Source organism: Hippopotamus amphibius, chromosome 8, assembly GCF_030028045.1.
Source record: "Hippopotamus amphibius kiboko isolate mHipAmp2 chromosome 8, mHipAmp2.hap2, whole genome shotgun sequence".
NCBI classification, from domain to species: Eukaryota; Metazoa; Chordata; class Mammalia; order Artiodactyla; family Hippopotamidae; genus Hippopotamus; species Hippopotamus amphibius.
In genome coordinates, this window is record NC_080193.1 from 34553793 (window position 1) to 34576308 (window position 22516).

Below are 22516 nucleotides of genomic sequence, written 5' to 3' on the forward strand. Positions count from 1 at the left end.
ACTGGCATGCTACTGGGGAGGGTGGGATTGATGACTGGGTCTAAGGACTGTCTCAGCACAATCCACGTCCACGGCACTGGAACAGTCCTTTGGGGATGGGGCGTCTGGTAGGTTTCCTTTGGTTTTAACCCTCCCCTCCCCACCCCCAACCCCTTCATTTGCTGCACTATTGGCTTCTTGTGAAGGACGCAGCCTGGAGGCTCCTCAGAAAGGCTCACGCCCACCCAGGTGAGGAGGAAACCTCCTGAGCCCTTCAGAGGGTCCATGACCCTCTCCTGCCTGCTGGGGTCTCCCCCTCCTGGTCCAGTCAACTGGGGATGACCCCAGCCTCCCAGGTCACCAGCCCCCACACCCCATCCCGCTGCGCATAGCTCAGCACAGCACAGACAAATACGAATATTCCCAAGACCTGGTGCAGGATTCCATGGGAGCCGGGCAAGCAGGCTCTAAGGGTGGCTGTCAATCGGAGGCCTTGTGCAAATGCCTGAAAGGAATGACCCGGCCACCCATTCATCACTTGCCCTGGAGACTTCACAAGGATACTTCTCCAAAGACACCTGGGGCTGGATTTCATTTGAAAGGGATATGTTGGAGACTCTCCAAATGCCAACCAGGAGAAATGATGCAAACCACCCACCCCCGCAGCAACACCAGCAACAACGCCAAAACCCCAACAGCAAGAGACAGACTCGGTACATCTTCTGACAGACCCGCACAGGTGAGAGTGGGATGTCAGGTACTATGGGGACCAGTGTGACAGAGGGGTCTCCACGGTGGGGAGGAGGATCCCTGCGGCAAGTGGGAGCTTGAACACGTCCTCAATTTTCCCTCTAAAGCTGACAGCGATTGCCACTGGTTCACTGATTGCAGGTGCCTGCGAGGACCACAGTGTCTTCTGGCCACAGCACAGCAAGCGCACGAGTGAGCCAGTGGAGCGAGTGAGGGGGTGAGTGCAGGAGCTGTCCCACGAAGGGCAGAGGTGGGGCTCTGTTTCCCTAGCCCTTGGGTCGAATCGTGGGAGGGCGAACCCAGAGGACCTGGGGGGATCGTCAAAGCCCAGGATCCTTCCCCAAGACCGAAGGAAGGAACATAGACATTGGTGAGGAAGGGTTAGGGGGAGGGGGAGTGGACTGTGACCTGGAGGTGCTGTCTCTCCACCTCTGCACCAGGTGCGTGGCCATCTCCAGGCAAGGAGAGGCAACCGGAGGAGAAGCCACCAAGAGATCCGTATCCTCTGCAGGTCCACATGGAGGAAGGGGCTCGTTCTACCCTTTGAGAGTCCCTGAGCGGCATAGAACGGGGCACCTCTGGGAACGTGGGCCAAAACAACTGCATCATGCCTGGGAAAGCCTGGGACAACCCCCTGGAGTGGGCCAGTGGCTCCAGGTGAAGGAAGGGGCATTCTTGGCCGAGTTCACAGCACGTCAGTGCTCCCGCTCCCCCTCCTCCCGCCCCTCCCCCTCCCCCTCATCCCTTTATCCCCTGAAGCAAACACTGACTAACACTGGGGCCCAATCAGATTCTCCCTCGTGGGGACACAGCCTTGAGGCACATCCACTTACCATGGTTTGTCTTGTAAGTGAGGAAAGCCAAGGTGGAATGCCGAGGACCCCAATCCCCAGGGCGACTCTGCGGGAGATGCCACAGGGCCCGTGTGGGGAGGAGGGGGTGGACAGAATTGGGGAGCCCTTGCTCAGGCCTGCCCAGTGCCTCATCCCCACCCCACACCCCACGCACCGTCCCTCCACGCCCAGCCATCTTCCAGGCCAGCCCCTGGCATGGTGTTCACTCCACTGGAGAATGGATGGTGGAGATCGTGGTTCCAAAGAGCTCCCTGCCTCTAGGATGCCTTTGAGCACGTGGAGTGGAGTGAGAAGCTCCCAGGGTAGCTCCGACCTGGGTTTCAGCCTCAGGGGACCTGGAAGGGGCTCTTGGACTGAGGGTGAAACCGCGAGGGGCAGGCCGTGTCTGACGGACCAGGCTTCCCTCAGACATCCTCAGGCACCTGCACCGTGGAAGGAGCCCTGTGGAGCCCCGCGAGACAGACACCCCGACACCACCTCTGCTAATGATGGGCGTGTCTGGGCCATGGGAAATGGATCAAACGAACCTGGCACGGGACAGGGTTTGGATGCAGTCTACTTGGTAATAAACTGAGTGAAATCATTGGCATGAGTGTTTAATTCGAGAAATGAAGACCTATGAAATTCATCGCGGGGTTGGGGGGGCAGGGCTGTGTATCTCTGGAGAGGTGCCCTGTCTTGTCTGGGCGGAAGTGCACTCCAGAAACCCGGAAGTGTCGTTCTTCAACACCAATGGAAAGCTGTGTTTCTAGAAGGGGTTTTCCTTTGACTCAAGCCACCAAGAGGGACGGTATTGCATGGGTGTTTTGGTGTGTAATCACCGCTGGTCCACGGGATAGGATGATTATTCTCAGTTTCATGTCTGAAGTTCATCCCCCTGGTACTGAGGGCAAACGAGGGTGCCTGTGGCTTCTGAGAAGGGCAGTCCCTTGGATGTCCAGGGCCCCACGCTCAGGAAAGAGGGTTCTGCCAGGTCGGATGGGCCCAGTGATGGGGACGCTGGTCCCCACACTTCCCTCCAGTAGCGCTAGGAGAAAGAGCAAGCAGAGCACAGCCTATGCCTTGGTGCCAGCCAGGCCCATCTCAACCCAGGACCGCTTGCTCCCAGGGGGGTGGCCGCTGCATCTCCGACAGATCCCACTGGGTGCTGAGCCTTCCCTCGCAAAGACAAGAAGGGAGAAGGCAGTGGGTTTGGAGCGAGGCAGTATCTGAGCACCGAAGAGCCTTCACTCCTTCCTAAAATGGGCACAGAGCATCTCCTGTGCTCTCTGAGGTGGGGTAGGGGGCACTGCATGCTGGCCACCATGCTGGGCACTGCAGTCCACGGAGCGCAGTGCATCCTCATGGAGACTTGAAGTGATCACAGTCGAGTCACACATGAGAGTGGAATGCGTACGGTTGTGGAGTTAGAGGATTTCTCAGCTGAGAATTCCTGATTCCCAGGGGGACAGCATTCCAGCAGCAGGGGAGAGAGCAGTTCATTGTATCTGGCGGCAGTTTGGTTCACTTCTCCTAAAGTGCCTGGACGTCCTGTGACATCAGACATTTGGCTTCTGTCTCCCATGTTCATCCTCAAAGGAGCATGCCACCTGAACCTTACAGAAGGTAACTCAACAACACTTCGAGCTCAGGCAAAGAAACCAAACGAACAAATGAAAAACTCTAACCTCCCCACGCCCACCCCCCCACCCCCAACACCAGAAACAACAAAGAAATCCAGAGCAGTGAAAAATGCAGTGAACAGAGCAAACCAAGTGCACAAAATGGATTTGAAAGATTCACAGAAAAGAATCCTGCAGACCTATTGGGAGACGTCTACAGAGAGGGGGAGGCACAAGTACAAACTCTTTGCAGTATGGTATTGGAAAAATGTAAGTTGTGTGTTTGGGTGGTGTTGGCATTGGCATCAGGGTGGTTGGGGGTTAGGGGGTGGGGGTAGGGGTGGCGTGGTGAGCCTCTGTAGGAAAGGGAGGCATTCATACTATAACGTTGTACAAAGAAACCTGCCGACTAGTATTCCAATGATGCCTAAGTAGGAATGTGAAACTCAACGTTCATTTATAAAATCAAAGGTCCTCCCTGCACTGACGGAAGACCCTTCCCTAACGTCGTTGGGGACAGCGAAACCACCTGACTTGCAGCTCTGCCCCTCCTATCTGTCAGTAGGTTCTCATCCAGGTGGTCCCAGGACAGACACACTCCACTGGACCACGTGCAGCTTCGAAGGGGGCTGGGCGGGCTTGGGGGCAGGGTCCGTGGGGGAACTCTCCTCTCCTAGCTGACTCTTCCACTGCCTCAAGATCACATGACCTCGAGGAGTCTCACCCAAGGAACCTTACGTATCACCTTTCTCCTTTCCCTCCCCACGCCCCCACCCCCTGCACCTAAGGTTCGACCAGCACGTTGTGATTGAGCGTCCTCGTGCATTTCCCACTGAGCCGCACAGCTGTGTCTAGTCTATCTGGGAACAGAACCGAGAATCGTTTTTGACAGATGGCTATTTACATATGCCCCCACCAAGATCCCATAGAGAGGGAAAGAAAGACCAATGATTGCCCCCACGAACACAAACAATCATGCCCTGGATAAAGAAGAGGTGACGTGCCCCACGGGGCGGGCTGTGGAGCAGGGTCAGTCGGGGACCTTCCCTCTCCTAGCTGAATCTCTGACTGCCTCAAGGTCACATGACCTCAGGGAGTCTCACCCAAGGAACTTTATCTATCACTTTTTTTTTTCCACACCCTACATCAAAGGGTCAACCGGCACCTTTGCATCCTCAGGCATTTTTGACTGAGCCGGACAGCTGTGTCTAGTTTCTTCGGGGCGGGAAGCAAAGAATCATTTCTCACCGATGCCTATATACATATGCCCCCACCATCATCTCCACAGAGAGGGAAAGGAAGTATAAATATGTCCCCCACAAACACAAACAAGCATGCCCCGGATTAAGAAGATGTAAGACGCCCCCCACTCCACACACCACCTCAGCCACCCCCTCCCCCAACCGCCCGTTTCCAAAACAGACAGCGGAAGACTGCTCAGCCCACCACCCCTCCCCCAAGAAAGAGGAAGGGAATCATGCGTTTGGAGCAATGACGATGGACTTGGGGGGAGGGGGGCTGGGGGGCTGGGGGCGGGAGGGCGTGATGCTGTGAGAAAGACGTCTGACAGAAAGACAAATACCGCACGACAGCGCTTCTATGTAGAATGCAAACCATGACAGCGATGTAGTGGATATATTCGCAACACAGGACAAACTGCTGGGTTACCAGTGGGCAGACGGAAGGCGAGGGGCGTAAGAGGCACACACTTATCAGGTGTGAGATCAGCTAAAAGAATGTCCTGTATGACACCGGGACCTAGAGCCAATACTTTCTAGGAAGCATCAAGGAAATGTAAGCTTTGAGGAATTGTCAATCACTAGACTGTACACCTTCCATAATATTGTAGAGCAAGCATCGTTTCAATGAAAGAACAAAACCAAAGAGAACACAACAAAACACCAAAAACCAAAAGGTGGTGGTGGAGGGGGTGGGGGTGGGGAGGGGGGTGGGGAGAAAACAGAAGAGATGAATACAAAATCAAAGCTACAGGTGGGCTGGCTTTGGGACACGATCATCGACATGAAGGAAAAGGACATGTTTCCACACTCCTTGAATCCCTTGCTAGGACACTGAACGCAAGAAGTGGCTCTCCTAACCTATGGGAATTGAAGTGGGAAGCTCTCAAGAACATCTGTCAGGAAAGGAGTAGAGTGGAATTTTGCACCATTGGGAAAAGTGTGAAAGTGTTTGTTTAGCCCTTGGGCAGGAATCGTTTTGAGCAAGTGTGTTGCCAACTGGCTTGTGTTCCCCCCAGTACCTGTGCTCAGCTTCTAAACCCCCGCGTGCATCCCTTGGGGGCAGGCTAAGGCCAACGCATCCCCTTGGCTGGCAAGTCATTTCCATTCTGAGCACCTTTCTACGTGAGCCTCTCAGAGGTGTTTCTGGAGGTGTGTAAACAGACTTCCCGGAGAAAGGTGTGCATTGTTCCCACTGGGGATTGCGAGTGACCACGCCCTCAGGCCCTAAATCCGATCAGAAGCTTGCAGCGCATTGGTGGATTTCGTGCCCCCGGGGGTTGGGATGGGGGCGGAGTGGGTGGTGAGCCATCAAAGGGCTGGTGGGACTGGCCCAGGCTGTCACTTGCAGACCGGCCGTCTCTGGGAAGGAGGCATCCCTGCTGCAGCTGGAGCTCCGAGATGGACACTCTCGACACTCTCGTGGGCCTCGTTTGCAGAGACATGGAGGCTGCTTCTCTCGACTCGGGAGGTGAGCCTCCAGCTCAGTTCCACGTCTTTCCCAAACTCCACTCTTCCCGGCCAAGTGCCGCTGCTGTGGATGCCCGCCGGGGACCCTCTCGGCAGGAGGAACCGTGCCCGCCGGCCCAGACCGTTGGGCGCTGCCAGCGTGGTGACTTGGCGCGTGTGTCAGCAGGGCTGGCTCCCGCCCAGACACGTCTCCTGAGTTGGAGGAGACCGTCTGTGGTCGGGGCTGGGCTTTGCAATATGGGGAACACCTGCTACTTGAATGCAGCCCTGCAGTGTCTGACCCACACACCACCCCTGGCCAGCTGGCTGCTGTCCCAGCAGCACTCGACGATCTGTCCAACCCAGACCTTCTGCATGCTGTGTGCTATGCAAGCCCACATCACGCGAGCCCTCCTTCATCCTGGCGAGGTGATCCGGCCCCGCCAGGACCTGCTCACTAGCTTCCACAGGCACGAGCAGGAAGATTCCCACGAGTTTCTGATGTTCACGCTGGATGCCATGCAGCAAGCGTGCTTGCGTGCCTGTGAGCTGTTGGGCTGTCCCTCCAACAACACCACCCTCATCCGTCAGATCTTTGGTGGGTCCTGGCGATCTCAGGTCCAGTGTCTCCACTGCCTTGGGGTTTCAGACACGTTCGACCCTTATCTGGACATCACCCTGGATATCACGGCAGCTCAGAGTGTGGACCAAGCTTTGAAAGAGCTGGTGAAGCCCGAGAAGCTGGATGGTGAAAATGCCTATCGTTGCAGTGTTTGTCTCCAGAAGGTGCCTGCCACCAAGAGGTTGACTCTGCACAGCGCCTCCAAGGTCCTGATCCTTGTGCTGAAACGCTTCACACAGATCGCCGGCGACAAAATGGCTCAGAAAGTGCACTATCCCCAGTGCCTCGACTTGCAACCCTACATGTCCGAGCAGACGGCAGGCCCACTGGATTATGTGCTCTATGCAGTGCTGGTGCACTCCGGGTGGAGCTGTCACCGAGGACACTAATTTTGTTATATCCAAGCTGGCAACGGCCAGTGGTATCACATGGACGATGCCAAGGTTACCGCCTGTGACGTGACGTCTGCCCTGAGCCAAAGCGCCTATGTCCTCTTTTATGCCCAGAAGAGTGCCTTGGAAGGAGACGGTGGGCCAGTGGCACCGGGAGGGGCACCGACGTCCCTGGGGGCTGACCCCACAGGCACTGTCGTGGCCCACAGGGGACCGGAAAGAGATGCCAGCATCAGAGCTCCTGGGTCGGAGGAGCCCCTGGAGGAAACAGGCGTTCAAGCAATCAGCTTAGAGCAGTGGAGACGCCTCCAAGAACACGACCGACCTCGGCCTGAATTCAACCTCAGGAAGGTCGAGTCTGCCCTGCCTGCCGGTGCGGTCGTGATTCACCGGTCGAAATACGCAGCTGGCATGAACCCACAACTGCCTGAACCGGGGAACTACCAGCTCAACCATCCAACCAGGGACAGCCCACCTCAGGGGCCCATCAACATCAGCAACGTCCCTTGTCTCAGCGGGAGGGCCAAAACTACCAAGAAAAAGAACAAGAAGAAGCAGGGGGCTCTGGATGCATTGCACTAGGCTCCGGTGCACATCCCTGCAGACACGCACACACACCCACGCACCAACCCACACACCCACCCGCTCACACACTTGCTGCCCAACCTACGCTCACCTAGAGGAAATCGGGTGTGCTACACGTGGGAATAATCTACCCTTGTGGAAGGACTGTTAGTCTGCAGTGTTCATGGGACATGCTATTCACTTGGAACTTCTTACTACTGAGCTTTCAGGCGTGGCTCTCCACTGGCATGCTACTGGGGAGGGTGGGATTGATGACTGGGTCTAAGGACTGTCTCAGCACAATCCACGTCCACGGCACTGGAACAGTCCTTTGGGGATGGGGCGTCTGGTAGGTTTCCTTTGGTTTTAACCCTCCCCTCCCCACCCCCAACCCCTTCATTTGCTGCACTATTGGCTTCTTGTGAAGGACGCAGCCTGGAGGCTCCTCAGAAAGGCTCACGCCCACCCAGGTGAGGAGGAAACCTCCTGAGCCCTTCAGAGGGTCCATGACCCTCTCCTGCCTGCTGGGGTCTCCCCCTCCTGGTCCAGTCAACTGGGGATGACCCCAGCCTCCCAGGTCACCAGCCCCCACACCCCCTCCCGCTGCGCATAGCTCAGCACAGCACAGACAAATACGAATATTCCCAAGACCTGGTGCAGGATTCCATGGGAGCCGGGCAAGCAGGCTCTAAGGGTGGCTGTCAATCGGAGGCCTTGTGCAAATGCCTGAAAGGAATGACCCGGCCACCCATTCATCACTTGCCCTGGAGACTTCACAAGGATACTTCTCCAAAGACACCTGGGGCTGGATTTCATTTGAAAGGGATATGTTGGAGACTCTCCAAATGCCAACCAGGAGAAATGATGCAAACCACCCACCCCCGCAGCAACACCAGCAACAACGCCAAAACCCCAACAGCAAGAGACAGACTCGGTACATCTTCTGACAGACCCGCACAGGTGAGAGTGGGATGTCAGGTACTATGGGGACCAGTGTGACAGAGGGGTCTCCACGGTGGGGAGGAGGATCCCTGTGGCAAGTGGGAGCTTGAACACGTCCTCAATTTTCCCTCTAAAGCTGACAGCGATTGCCACTGGTTCACTGATTACAGGTGCCTGCGAGGACCACAGTGTCTTCTGGCCACAGCACAGCAAGCGCACGAGTGAGCCAGTGGAGCGAGTGAGGGGGTGAGTGCAGGAGCTGTCCCACGAAGGGCAGAGGTGGGGCTCTGTTTCCCTAGCCCTTGGGTCGAATCGTGGGAGGGTGAACCCAGAGGACCTGGGGGGATCGTCAAAGCCCAGGATCCTTCCCCAAGACTGAAGGAAGGAACATAGACATTGGTGAGGAAGGGTTAGGGGGAGGGGGAGTGGACTGTGACCTGGAGGTGCTGTCTCTCCACCTCTGCACCAGGTGCGTGGCCATCTCCAGGCAAGGAGAGGCAACCGGAGGAGAAGCCACCAAGAGATCCGTATCCTCTGCAGGTCCACATGGAGGAAGGGGCTCGTTCTACCCTTTGAGAGTCCCTGAGCGGCATAGAACGGGGCACCTCTGGGAACGTGGGCCAAAACAACTGCATCATGCCTGGGAAAGCCTGGGACAACCCCCTGGAGTGGGCCAGTGGCTCCAGGTGAAGGAAGGGGCATTCTTGGCCGAGTTCACAGCACGTCAGTGCTCCCGCTCCCCCTCCTCCCGCCCCTCCCCCTCCCCCTCATCCCTTTATCCCCTGAAGCAAACACTGACTAACACTGGGGCCCAATCAGATTCTCCCTCGTGGGGACACAGCCTTGAGGCACATCCACTTACCATGGTTTGTCTTGTAAGTGAGGAAAGCCAAGGTGGAATGCCGAGGACCCCAATCCCCAGGGCGACTCTGCGGGAGACGCCACAGGGCCCGTGTGGGGAGGAGGGGGTGGACAGAATCGGGGAGCCCTTGCTCAGGCCTGCCCAGTGCCTCATCCCCACCCCACACCCCACGCACCGTCCCTCCACGCCCAGCCATCTTCCAGGCCAGCCCCTGGCATGGTGTTCACTCCACTGGAGAATGGATGGTGGAGATCGTGGTTCCAAAGAGCTCCCTGCCTCTAGGATGCCTTTGAGCACGTGGAGTGGAGTGAGAAGCTCCCAGGGTAGCTCCGACCTGGGTTTCAGCCTCGTGGGACCTGGAAGGGGCTCTTGGACTGAGGGTGAAACCGCGAGGGGCAGGCCGTGTCTGACGGACCAGGCTTCCCTCAGACATCCTCAGGCACCTGCACCGTGGAAGGAGCCCTGTGGAGCCCCGCGAGACAGACACCCCGACACCACCTCTGCTAATGATGGGCGTGTCTGGGCCATGGGAAATGGATCAAACGAACCTGGCACGGGACAGGGTTTGGATGCAGTCTACTTGGTAATAAACTGAGTGAAATCATTGGCATGAGTGTTTAATTCGAGAAATGAAGACCTATGAAATTCATCGCAGGGTTTGGGGGGCAGGGCTGTGTATCTCTGGAGAGGTGCCCTGTCTTGTCTGGGCGGAAGTGCACTCCAGAAACCCGGAAGTGTCGTTCTTCAACACCAATGGAAAGCTGTGTTTCTAGAAGGGGTTTTCCTTTGACTCAAGCCACCAAGAGGGACGGTATTGCATGGGTGTTTTGGTGTGTAATCACCGCTGGTCCACGGGATAGGATGATTATTCTCAGTTTCATGTCTGAAGTTCATCCCCCTGGTACCGAGGGCAAACGAGGGTGCCTGTGGCTTCTGAGAAGGGCAGTCCCTTGGATGTCCAGGGCCCCACGCTCAGGAAAGAGGGTTCTGCCAGGTCGGATGGGCCCAGTGATGGGGACGCTGGTCCCCACACTTCCCTCCAGTAGCGCTAGGAGAAAGAGCAAGCAGAGCACAGCCTATGCCTTGGTGCCAGCCAGGCCCATCTCAACCCAGGACCGCTTGCTCCCAGGGGGGTGGCCGCTGCATCTCCGACAGATCCCACTGGGTGCTGAGCCTTCCCTCGCAAAGACAAGAAGGGAGAAGGCAGTGGGTTTGGAGCGAGGCAGTATCTGAGCACCGAAGAGCCTTCACTCCTTCCTAAAATGGGCACAGAGCATCTCCTGTGCTCTCTGAGGTGGGGTAGGGGGCACTGCATGCTGGCCACCATGCTGGGCACTGCAGTCCACGGAGCGCAGTGCATCCTCATGGAGACTTGAAGTGATCACAGTCGAGTCACACATGAGAGTGGAATGCGTACGGTTGTGGAGTTAGAGGATTTCTCAGCTGAGAATTCCTGATTCCCAGGGGGACAGCATTCCAGCAGCAGGGGAGAGAGCAGTTCATTGTATCTGGCGGCAGTTTGGTTCACTTCTCCTAAAGTGCCTGGACGTCCTGTGACATCAGACATTTGGCTTCTGTCTCCCATGTTCATCCTCAAAGGAGCATGCCACCTGAACCTTACAGAAGGTAACTCAACAACACTTCGAGCTCAGGCAAAGAAACCAAACGAACAAATGAAAAACCCTAACCTCCCCACGCCCACCCCCCCACCCCCAACACCAGAAACAACAAAGAAATCCAGAGCAGTGAAAAATGCAGTGAACAGAGCAAACCAAGTGCACAAAATGGATTTGAAAGATTCACAGAAAAGAATCCTGCAGACCTATTGGGAGACGTCTACGGAGAGGGGGAGGCACAAGTACAAACTCTTTGCAGTATGGTATTGGAAAAATGTAAGTTGTGTGTTTGGGTGGTGTTGGCATTGGCATCAGGGTGGTTGGGGGTTAGGGGGTGGGGGTAGGGGTGGCGTGGTGAGCCTCTGTAGGAAAGGGAGGCATTCATACTATAACGTTGTACAAAGAAACCTGCCGACTAGTATTCCAATGATGCCTAAGTAGGAATGTGAAACTCAACGTTCATTTATAAAATCAAAGGTCCTCCCTGCACTGACGGAAGACCCTTCCCTAACATCGTTGGGGACAGCGAAACCACCTGACTTGCAGCTCTGCCCCTCCTATCTGTCAGTAGGTTCTCATCCAGGTGGTCCCAGGACAGACACACTCCACTGGACCACGTGCAGCTTCGAAGGGGGCTGGGCGGGCTTGGGGGCAGGGTCCGTGGGGGAACTCTCCTCTCCTAGCTGACTCTTCCACTGCCTCAAGATCACATGACCTCGAGGAGTCTCACCCAAGGAACCTTACGTATCACCTTTCTCCTTTCCCTCCCCACGCCCCCACCCCCTGCACCTAAGGTTCGACCAGCACGTTGTGATTGAGCGTCCTCGTGCATTTCCCACTGAGCCGCACAGCTGTGTCTAGTCTATCTGGGAACAGAACCGAGAATCGTTTTTGACAGATGGCTATTTACATATGCCCCCACCAAGATCCCATAGAGAGGGAAAGAAAGACCAATGATTGCCCCCACGAACACAAACAATCATGCCCTGGATAAAGAAGAGGTGACGTGCCCCACGGGGCGGGCTGTGGAGCAGGGTCAGTCGGGGACCTTCCCTCTCCTAGCTGAATCTCTGACTGCCTCAAGGTCACATGACCTCAGGGAGTCTCACCCAAGGAACTTTATCTATCACTTTTTTTTTTCCACACCCTACATCAAAGGGTCAACCGGCACCTTTGCATCCTCAGGCATTTTTGACTGAGCCGGACAGCTGTGTCTAGTTTCTTCGGGGCGGGAAGCAAAGAATCATTTCTCACCGATGCCTATATACATATGCCCCCACCATCATCTCCACAGAGAGGGAAAGGAAGTATAAATATGTCCCCCACAAACACAAACAAGCATGCCCCGGATTAAGAAGATGTAAGACGCCCCCCACTCCACACACCACCTCAGCCACCCCCTTCCCCCCCCGCCCGTTTCCAAAACAGACAGCAGAAGACTGCTCAGCCCACCACCCCTCCCCCAAGAAAGAGGAAGGGAATCATGCGTTTGGAGCAATGACGATGGACTTGGGGGGAGGGGGGCTGGAGGGCTGGGGGCGGGAGGGCGTGATGCTGTGAGAAAGACGTCTGACAGAAAGACAAATACCGCACGACAGCGCTTCTATGTAGAATGCAAACCATGACAGCGATGTAGTGGATATATTCGCAACACAGGACAAACTGCTGGGTTACCAGTGGGCAGACGGAAGGCGAGGGGCGTAAGAGGCACACACTTATCAGGTGTGAGATCAGCTAAAAGAATGTCCTGTATGACACCGGGACCTAGAGCCAATACTTTCTAGGAAGCATCAAGGAAATGTAAGCTTTGAGGAATTGTCAATCACTAGACTGTACACCTTCCATAATATTGTAGAGCAAGCATCGTTTCAATGAAAGAACAAAACCAAAGAGAACACAACAAAACACCAAAAACCAAAAGGTGGTGGTGGAGGGGGTGGGGGTGGGGAGGGGGGTGGGGAGAAAACAGAAGAGATGAATACAAAATCAAAGCTACAGGTGGGCTGGCTTTGGGACACGATCATCGACATGAAGGAAAAGGACATGTTTCCACACTCCTTGAATCCCTTGCTAGGACACTGAACGCAAGAAGTGGCTCTCCTAACCTATGGGAATTGAAGTGGGAAGCTCTCAAGAACATCTGTCAGGAAAGGAGTAGAGTGGAATTTTGCACCATTGGGAAAAGTGTGAAAGTGTTTGTTTAGCCCTTGGGCAGGAATCGTTTTGAGCAAGTGTGTTGCCAACTGGCTTGTGTTCCCCCCAGTACCTGTGCTCAGCTTCTAAACCCCCGCGTGCATCCCTTGGGGGCAGGCTAAGGCCAACGCATCCCCTTGGCCCGCAAGTCATTTCCATTCTGAGCACCTTTCTACGTGAGCCTCTCAGAGGTGTTTCTGGAGGTGTGTAAACAGACTTCCCGGAGAAAGGTGTGCATTGTTCCCGCTGGGGATTGCGAGTGACCACGCCCTCAGGCCCTAAATCCGATCAGAAGCTTGCAGCGCATTGGTGGATTTCGTGCCCCCGGGGGTTGGGATGGGGGCGGAGTGGGTGGTGAGCCATCAAAGGGCTGGTGGGACTGGCCCAGGCTGTCACTTGCAGACCGGCCGTCTCTGGGAAGGAGGCATCCCTGCTGCAGCTGGAGCTCCGAGATGGACACTCTCGACACTCTCGTGGGCCTCGTTTGCAGAGACATGGAGGCTGCTTCTCTCGACTCGGGAGGTGAGCCTCCACCTCAGTTCCACGTCTTTCCCAAACTCCACTCTTCCCGGCCAAGTGCCGCTGCTGTGGATGCCCGCCGGGGACCCTCTCGGCAGGAGGAACCGTGCCCGCCGGCCCAGACCGTTGGGCGCTGCCAGCGTGGTGACTTGGCGCGTGTGTCAGCAGGGCTGGCTCCCGCCCAGACACGTCTCCTGAGTTGGAGGAGACCGTCTGTGGTCGGGGCTGGGCTTTGCAATATGGGGAACACCTGCTACTTGAATGCAGCCCTGCAGTGTCTGACCCACACACCACCCCTGGCCAGCTGGCTGCTGTCCCAGCAGCACTCGACGATCTGTCCAACCCAGACCTTCTGCATGCTGTGTGCTATGCAAGCCCACATCACGCGAGCCCTCCTTCATCCTGGCGAGGTGATCCGGCCCCGCCAGGACCTGCTCACTAGCTTCCACAGGCACGAGCAGGAAGATTCCCACGAGTTTCTGATGTTCACGCTGGATGCCATGCAGCAAGCGTGCTTGCGTGCCTGTGAGCTGTTGGGCTGTCCCTCCAACAACACCACCCTCATCCGTCAGATCTTTGGTGGGTCCTGGCGATCTCAGGTCCAGTGTCTCCACTGCCTTGGGGTTTCAGACACGTTCGACCCTTATCTGGACATCACCCTGGATATCACGGCAGCTCAGAGTGTGGACCAAGCTTTCAAAGAGCTGGTGAAGCCCGAGAAGCTGGATGGTGAAAATGCCTATCGTTGCAGTGTTTGTCTCCAGAAGGTGCCTGCCACCAAGAGGTTGACTCTGCACAGCGCCTCCAAGGTCCTGATCCTTGTGCTGAAACGCTTCACACAGATCGCTGGCGACAAAATGGCTCAGAAAGTGCACTATCCCCAGTGCCTCGACTTGCAACCCTACATGTCCGAGCAGACGGCAGGCCCACTGGATTATGTGCTCTATGCAGTGCTGGTGCACTCCGGGTGGAGCTGTCACCGAGGACACTACTTTTGTTATGTCCAAGCTGGCAACGGCCAGTGGTATCACATGGACGATGCCAAGGTTACCGCCTGTGACGTGACGTCTGCCCTGAGCCAAAGCGCCTATGTCCTCTTTTATGCCCAGAAGAGTGCCTTGGAAGGAGACGGTGGGCCAGTGGCACCGGGAGGGGCACCGACGTCCCTGGGGGCTGACCCCACAGGCACTGTCGTGGCCCACAGGGGACCGGAAAGAGATGCCAGCATCAGAGCTCCTGGGTCGGAGGAGCCCCTGGAGGAAACAGGCGTTCAAGCAATCAGCTTAGAGCAGTGGAGACGCCTCCAAGAACACGACCGACCTCGGCCTGAATTCAACCTCAGGAAGGTCGAGTCTGCCCTGCCTGCCGGTGCGGTCGTGATTCACCGGTCGAAATACGCAGCTGGCATGAACCCACAACTGCCTGAACCGGGGAACTACCAGCTCAACCATCCAACCAGGGACAGCCCACCTCAGGGGCCCATCAACATCAGCAACGTCCCTTGTCTCAGCGGGAGGGCCAAAACTACCAAGAAAAAGAACAAGAAGAAGCAGGGGGCTCTGGATGCATTGCACTAGGCTCCGGTGCACATCCCTGCAGACACGCACACACACCCACGCACCAACCCACACACCCACCCGCTCACACACTTGCTGCCCAACCTACGCTCACCTAGAGGAAATCGGGTGTGCTACACGTGGGAATAATCTACCCTTGTGGAAGGACTGTTAGTCTGCAGTGTTCATGGGACGTGCTATTCACTTGGAACTTCTTACTACTGAGCTTTCAGGCGTGGCTCTCCACTGGCATGCTACTGGGGAGGGTGGGATTGATGACTGGGTCTAAGGACTGTCTCAGCACAATCCACGTCCACGGCACTGGAACAGTCCTTTGGGGATGGGGCGTCTGGTAGGTTTCCTTTGGTTTTAACCCTCCCCTCCCCACCCCCAACCCCTTCATTTGCTGCACTATTGGCTTCTTGTGAAGGACGCAGCCTGGAGGCTCCTCAGAAAGGCTCACGCCCACCCAGGTGAGGAGGAAACCTCCTGAGCCCTTCAGAGGGTCCATGACCCTCTCCTGCCTGCTGGGGTCTCCCCCTCCTGGTCCAGTCAACTGGGGATGACCCCAGCCTCCCAGGTCACCAGCCCCCACACCCCCTCCCGCTGCGCATAGCTCAGCACAGCACAGACAAATACGAATATTCCCAAGACCTGGTGCAGGATTCCATGGGAGCCGGGCAAGCAGGCTCTAAGGGTGGCTGTCAATCGGAGGCCTTGTGCAAATGCCTGAAAGGAATGACCCGGCCACCCATTCATCACTTGCCCTGGAGACTTCACAAGGATACTTCTCCAAAGACACCTGGGGCTGGATTTCATTTGAAAGGGATATGTTGGAGACTCTCCAAATGCCAACCAGGAGAAATGATGCAAACCACCCACCCCCGCAGCAACACCAGCAACAACGCCAAAACCCCAACAGCAAGAGACAGACTCGGTACATCTTCTGACAGACCCGCACAGGTGAGAGTGGGATGTCAGGTACTATGGGGACCAGTGTGACAGAGGGGTCTCCACGGTGGGGAGGAGGATCCCTGTGGCAAGTGGGAGCTTGAACACGTCCTCAATTTTCCCTCTAAAGCTGACAGCGATTGCCACTGGTTCACTGATTGCAGGTGCCTGCGAGGACCACAGTGTCTTCTGGCCACAGCACAGCAAGCGCACGAGTGAGCCAGTGGAGCGAGTGAGGGGGTGAGTGCAGGAGCTGTCCCACGAAGGGCAGAGGTGGGGCTCTGTTTCCCTAGCCCTTGGGTCGAATCGTGGGAGGGTGAACCCAGAGGACCTGGGGGGATCGTCAAAGCCCAGGATCCTTCCCCAAGACCGAAGGAAGGAACATAGACATTGGTGAGGAAGGGTTAGGGGGAGGGGGAGTGGACTGTGACCTGGAGGTGCTGTCTCTCCACCTCTGCACCAGGTGCGTGGCCATCTCCAGGCAAGGAGAGGCAACCGGAGGAGAAGCCACCAAGAGATCCGTATCCTCTGCAGGTCCACATGGAGGAAGGGGCTCGTTCTACCCTTTGAGAGTCCCTGAGCGGCATAGAACGGGGCACCTCTGGGAACGTGGGCCAAAACAACTGCATCATGCCTGGGAAAGCCTGGGACAACCCCCTGGAGTGGGCCAGTGGCTCCAGGTGAAGGAAGGGGCATTCTTGGCCGAGTTCACAGCACGTCAGTGCTCCCGCTCCCCCTCCTCCCGCCCCTCCCCCTCCCCCTCATCCCTTTATCCCCTGAAGCAAACACTGACTAACACTGGGGCCCAATCAGATTCTCCCTCGTGGGGACACAGCCTTGAGGCACATCCACTTACCATGGTTTGTCTTGTAAGTGAGGAAAGCCAAGGTGGAATGCCGAGGACCCCAATCCCCAGGGCGACTCTGCGGGAGACGCCACAGGGCCCGTGTGGGGAGGAGGGGGTGGACAGAATTGGGGAGCCCTTGCTCAGGCCTGCCCAGTGCCTCATCCCCACCCCACACCCCACGCACCGTCCCTCCACGCCCAGCCATCTTCCAGGCCAGCCCCTGGCATGGTGTTCACTCCACTGGAGAATGGATGGTGGAGATCGTGGTTCCAAAGAGCTCCCTGCCTCTAGGATGCCTTTGAGCACGTGGAGTGGAGTGAGAAGCTCCCAGGGTAGCTCCGACCTGGGTTTCAGCCTCGGGGGACCTGGAAGGGGCTCTTGGACTGAGGGTGAAACCGCGAGGGGCAGGCCGTGTCTGACGGACCAGGCTTCCCTCAGACATCCTCAGGCACCTGCACCGTGGAAGGAGCCCTGTGGAGCCCCGCGAGACAGACACCCCGACACCACCTCTGCTAATGATGGGCGTGTCTGGGCCATGGGAAATGGATCAAACGAACCTGACACGGGACAGGGTTTGGATGCAGTCTACTTGGTAATAAACTGAGTGAAATCATTGGCATGAGTGTTTAATTCGATAAATGAAGACCTATGAAATTCATCGCGGGGTTGGGGGGGCAGGGCTGTGTATCTCTGGAGAGGTGCCCTGTCTTGTCTGGGCGGAAGTGCACTCCAGAAACCCGGAAGTGTCGTTCTTCAACACCAATGGAAAGCTGTGTTTCTAGAAGGGGTTTTCCTTTGACTCAAGCCACCAAGAGGGACGGTATTGCATGGGTGTTTTGGTGTGTAATCACCGCTGGTCCACGGGATAGGATGATTATTCTCAGTTTCATGTCTGAAGTTCATCCCCCTGGTACCGAGGGCAAACGAGGGTGCCTGTGGCTTCTGAGAAGGGCAGTCCCTTGGATGTCCAGGGCCCCACGCTCAGGAAAGAGGGTTCTGCCAGGTCGGATGGGCCCAGTGATGGGGACGCTGGTCCCCACACTTCCCTCCAGTAGCGCTAGGAGAAAGAGCAAGCAGAGCACAGCCTATGCCTTGGTGCCAGCCAGGCCCATCTCAACCCAGGACCGCTTGCTCCCAGGGGGTTGGCCGCTGCCTCTCCGACAGATCCCACTGGGTGCTGAGCCTTCCCTCGCAAAGACAAGAAGGGAGAAGGCAGTGGGTTTGGAGCGAGGCAGTATCTGAGCACCGAAGAGCCTTCACTCCTTCCTAAAATGGGCACAGAGCATCTCCTGTGCTCTCTGAGGTGGGGTAGGGGGCACTGCATGCTGGCCACCATGCTGGGCACTGCAGTCCACGGAGCGCAGTGCATCCTCATGGAGACTTGAAGTGATCACAGTCGAGTCACACATGAGAGTGGAATGCGTACGGTTGTGGAGTTAGAGGATTTCTCAGCTGAGAATTCCTGATTCCCAGGGGGACAGCATTCCAGCAGCAGGGGAGAGAGCAGTTCATTGTATCTGGCAGCAGTTTGGTTCACTTCTCCTAAAGTGCCTGGACGTCCTGTGACATCAGACATTTGGCTTCTGTCTCCCATGTTCATCCTCAAAGGAGCATGCCACCTGAACCTTACAGAAGGTAACTCAACAACACTTCGAGCTCAGGCAAAGAAACCAAACGAACAAATGAAAAACCCTAACCTCCCCACGCCCACCCCCCCACCCCCAACACCAGAAACAACAAAGAAATCCAGAGCAGTGAAAAATGCAGTGAACAGAGCAAACCAAGTGCACAAAATGGATTTGAAAGATTCACAGAAAAGAATCCTGCAGACCTATTGGGAGACGTCTACGGAGAGGGGGAGGCACAAGTACAAACTCTTTGCAGTATGGTATTGGAAAAATGTAAGTTGTGTGTTTGGGTGGTGTTGGCATTGGCATCAGGGTGGTTGGGGGTTAGGGGGTGGGGGTAGGGGTGGCGTGGTGAGCCTCTGTAGGAAAGGGAGGCATTCATACTATAACGTTGTACAAAGAAACCTGCCGACTAGTATTCCAATGATGCCTAAGTAGGAATGTGAAACTCAACGTTCATTTATAAAATCAAAGGTCCTCCCTGCACTGATGGAAGACCCTTCCCTAACGTCGTTGGGGACAGCGAAACCACCTGACTTGCAGCTCTGCCCCTCCTATCTGTCAGTAGGTTCTCATCCAGGTGGTCCCAGGACAGACACACTCCACTGGACCACGTGCAGCTTCGAAGGGGGCTGGGCGGGCTTGGGGGCAGGGTCCGTGGGGGAACTCTCCTCTCCTAGCTGACTCTTCCACTGCCTCAAGATCACATGACCTCGAGGAGTCTCACCCAAGGAACCTTACGTATCACCTTTCTCCTTTCCCTCCCCACGCCCCCACCCCCTGCACCTAAGGTTCGACCAGCACGTTGTGATTGAGCGTCCTCGTGCATTTCCCACTGAGCCGCACAGCTGTGTCTAGTCTATCTGGGAACAGAACCGAGAATCGTTTTTGACAGATGGCTATTTACATATGCCCCCACCAAGATCCCATAGAGAGGGAAAGAAAGACCAATGATTGCCCCCACGAACACAAACAATCATGCCCTGGATAAAGAAGAGGTGACGTGCCCCACGGGGCGGGCTGTGGAGCAGGGTCAGTCGGGGACCTTCCCTCTCCTAGCTGAATCTCTGACTGCCTCAAGGTCACATGACCTCAGGGAGTCTCACCCAAGGAACTTTATCTATCACTTTTTTTTTTCCACACCCTACATCAAAGGGTCAACCGGCACCTTTGCATCCTCAGGCATTTTTGACTGAGCCGGACAGCTGTGTCTAGTTTCTTCGGGGCGGGAAGCAAAGAATCATTTCTCACCGATGCCTATATACATATGCCCCCACCATCATCTCCACAGAGAGGGAAAGGAAGTATAAATATGTCCCCCACAAACACAAACAAGCATGCCCCAGATTAAGAAGATGTAAGACGCCCCCCACTCCACACACCACCTCAGCCACCCCCTCCCCCAACCGCCCGTTTCCAAAACAGACAGCGGAAGACTGCTCAGCCCACCACCCCTCCCCCAAGAAAGAGGAAGGGAATCATGCGTTTGGAGCAATGACGATGGACTTGGGGGGAGGGGGGCTGGGGGGCTGGGGGCGGGAGGGCGTGATGCTGTGAGAAAGACGTCTGACAGAAAGACAAATACCGCACGACAGCGCTTCTATGTAGAATGCAAACCATGACAGCGATGTAGTGGACATATTCGCAACACAGGACAAACTGCTGGGTTACCAGTGGGCAGACGGAAGGCGAGGGGCGTAAGAGGCACACACTTATCAGGTGTGAGATCAGCTAAAAGAATGTCCTGTATGACACCGGGACCTAGAGCCAATACTTTCTAGGAAGCATCAAGGAAATGTAAGCTTTGAGGAATTGTCAATCACTAGACTGTACACCTTCCATAATATTGTAGAGCAAGCATCGTTTCAATGAAAGAACAAAACCAAAGAGAACACAACAAAACACCAAAAACCAAAAGGTGGTGGTGGAGGGGGTGGGGGTGGGGAGGGGGGTGGGGAGAAAACAGAAGAGATGAATACAAAATCAAAGCTACAGGTGGGCTGGCTTTGGGACACGATCATCGACATGAAGGAAAAGGACATGTTTCCACACTCCTTGAATCCCTTGCTAGGACACTGAACGCAAGAAGTGGCTCTCCTAACCTATGGGAATTGAAGTGGGAAGCTCTCAAGAACATCTGTCAGGAAAGGAGTAGAGTGGAATTTTGCACCATTGGGAAAAGTGTGAAAGTGTTTGTTTAGCCCTTGGGCAGGAATCGTTTTGAGCAAGTGTGTTGCCAACTGGCTTGTGTTCCCCCCAGTACCTGTGCTCAGCTTCTAAACCCCCGCGTGCATCCCTTGGGGGCAGGCTAAGGCCAACGCATCCCCTTGGCCTGCAAGTCATTTCCATTCTGAGCACCTTTCTACGTGAGCCTCTCAGAGGTGTTTCTGGAGGTGTGTAAACAGACTTCCCGGAGAAAGGTGTGCATTGTTCCCACTGGGGATTGCGAGTGACCACGCCCTCAGGCCCTAAATCCGATCAGAAGCTTGCAGCGCATTGGTGGATTTCGTGCCCCCGGGGGTTGGGATGGGGGCGGAGTGGGTGGTGAGCCATCAAAGGGCTGGTGGGACTGGCCCAGGCTGTCACTTGCAGACCGGCCGTCTCTGGGAAGGAGGCATCCCTGCTGCAGCTGGAGCTCCGAGATGGACACTCTCGACACTCTCGTGGGCCTCGTTTGCAGAGACATGGAGGCTGCTTCTCTCGACTCGGGAGGTGAGCCTCCACCTCAGTTCCACGTCTTTCCCAAACTCCACTCTTCCCGGCCAAGTGCCGCTGCTGTGGATGCCCGCCGGGGACCCTCTCGGCAGGAGGAACCGTGCCCGCCGGCCCAGACCGTTGGGCGCTGCCAGCGTGGTGACTTGGCGCGTGTGTCAGCAGGGCTGGCTCCCGCCCAGACACATCTCCTGAGTTGGAGGAGACCGTCTGTGGTCGGGGCTGGGCTTTGCAATATGGGGAACACCTGCTACTTGAATGCAGCCCTGCAGTGTCTGACCCACACACCACCCCTGGCCAGCTGGCTGCTGTCCCAGCAGCACTCGACGATCTGTCCAACCCAGACCTTCTGCATGCTGTGTGCTATGCAAGCCCACATCACGCGAGCCCTCCTTCATCCTGGCGAGGTGATCCGGCCCCGCCAGGACCTGCTCACTAGCTTCCACAGGCACGAGCAGGAAGATTCCCACGAGTTTCTGATGTTCACGCTGGATGCCATGCAGCAAGCGTGCTTGCGTGCCTGTGAGCTGTTGGGCTGTCCCTCCAACAACACCACCCTCATCCGTCAGATCTTTGGTGGGTCCTGGCGATCTCAGGTCCAGTGTCTCCACTGCCTTGGGGTTTCAGACACGTTCGACCCTTATCTGGACATCACCCTGGATATCACGGCAGCTCAGAGTGTGGACCAAGCTTTGAAAGAGCTGGTGAAGCCCGAGAAGCTGGATGGTGAAAATGCCTATTGTTGCAGTGTTTGTCTCCAGAAGGTGCCTGCCACCAAGAGGTTGACTCTGCACAGCGCCTCCAAGGTCCTGATCCTTGTGCTGAAACGCTTCACACAGATCGCCGGCGACAAAATGGCTCAGAAAGTGCACTATCCCCAGTGCCTCGACTTGCAACCCTACATGTCCGAGCAGACGGCAGGCCCACTGGATTATGTGCTCTATGCAGTGCTGGTGCACTCCGGGTGGAGCTGTCACCGAGGACACTACTTTTGTTATGTCCAAGCTGGCAACGGCCAGTGGTATCACATGGACGATGCCAAGGTTACCGCCTGTGACGTGACGTCTGCCCTGAGCCAAAGCGCCTATGTCCTCTTTTATGCCCAGAAGAGTGCCTTGGAAGGAGACGGTGGGCCAGTGGCACCGGGAGGGGCACCGACGTCCCTGGGGGCTGACCCCACAGGCACTGTCGTGGCCCACAGGGGACCGGAAAGAGATGCCAGCATCAGAGCTCCTGGGTCG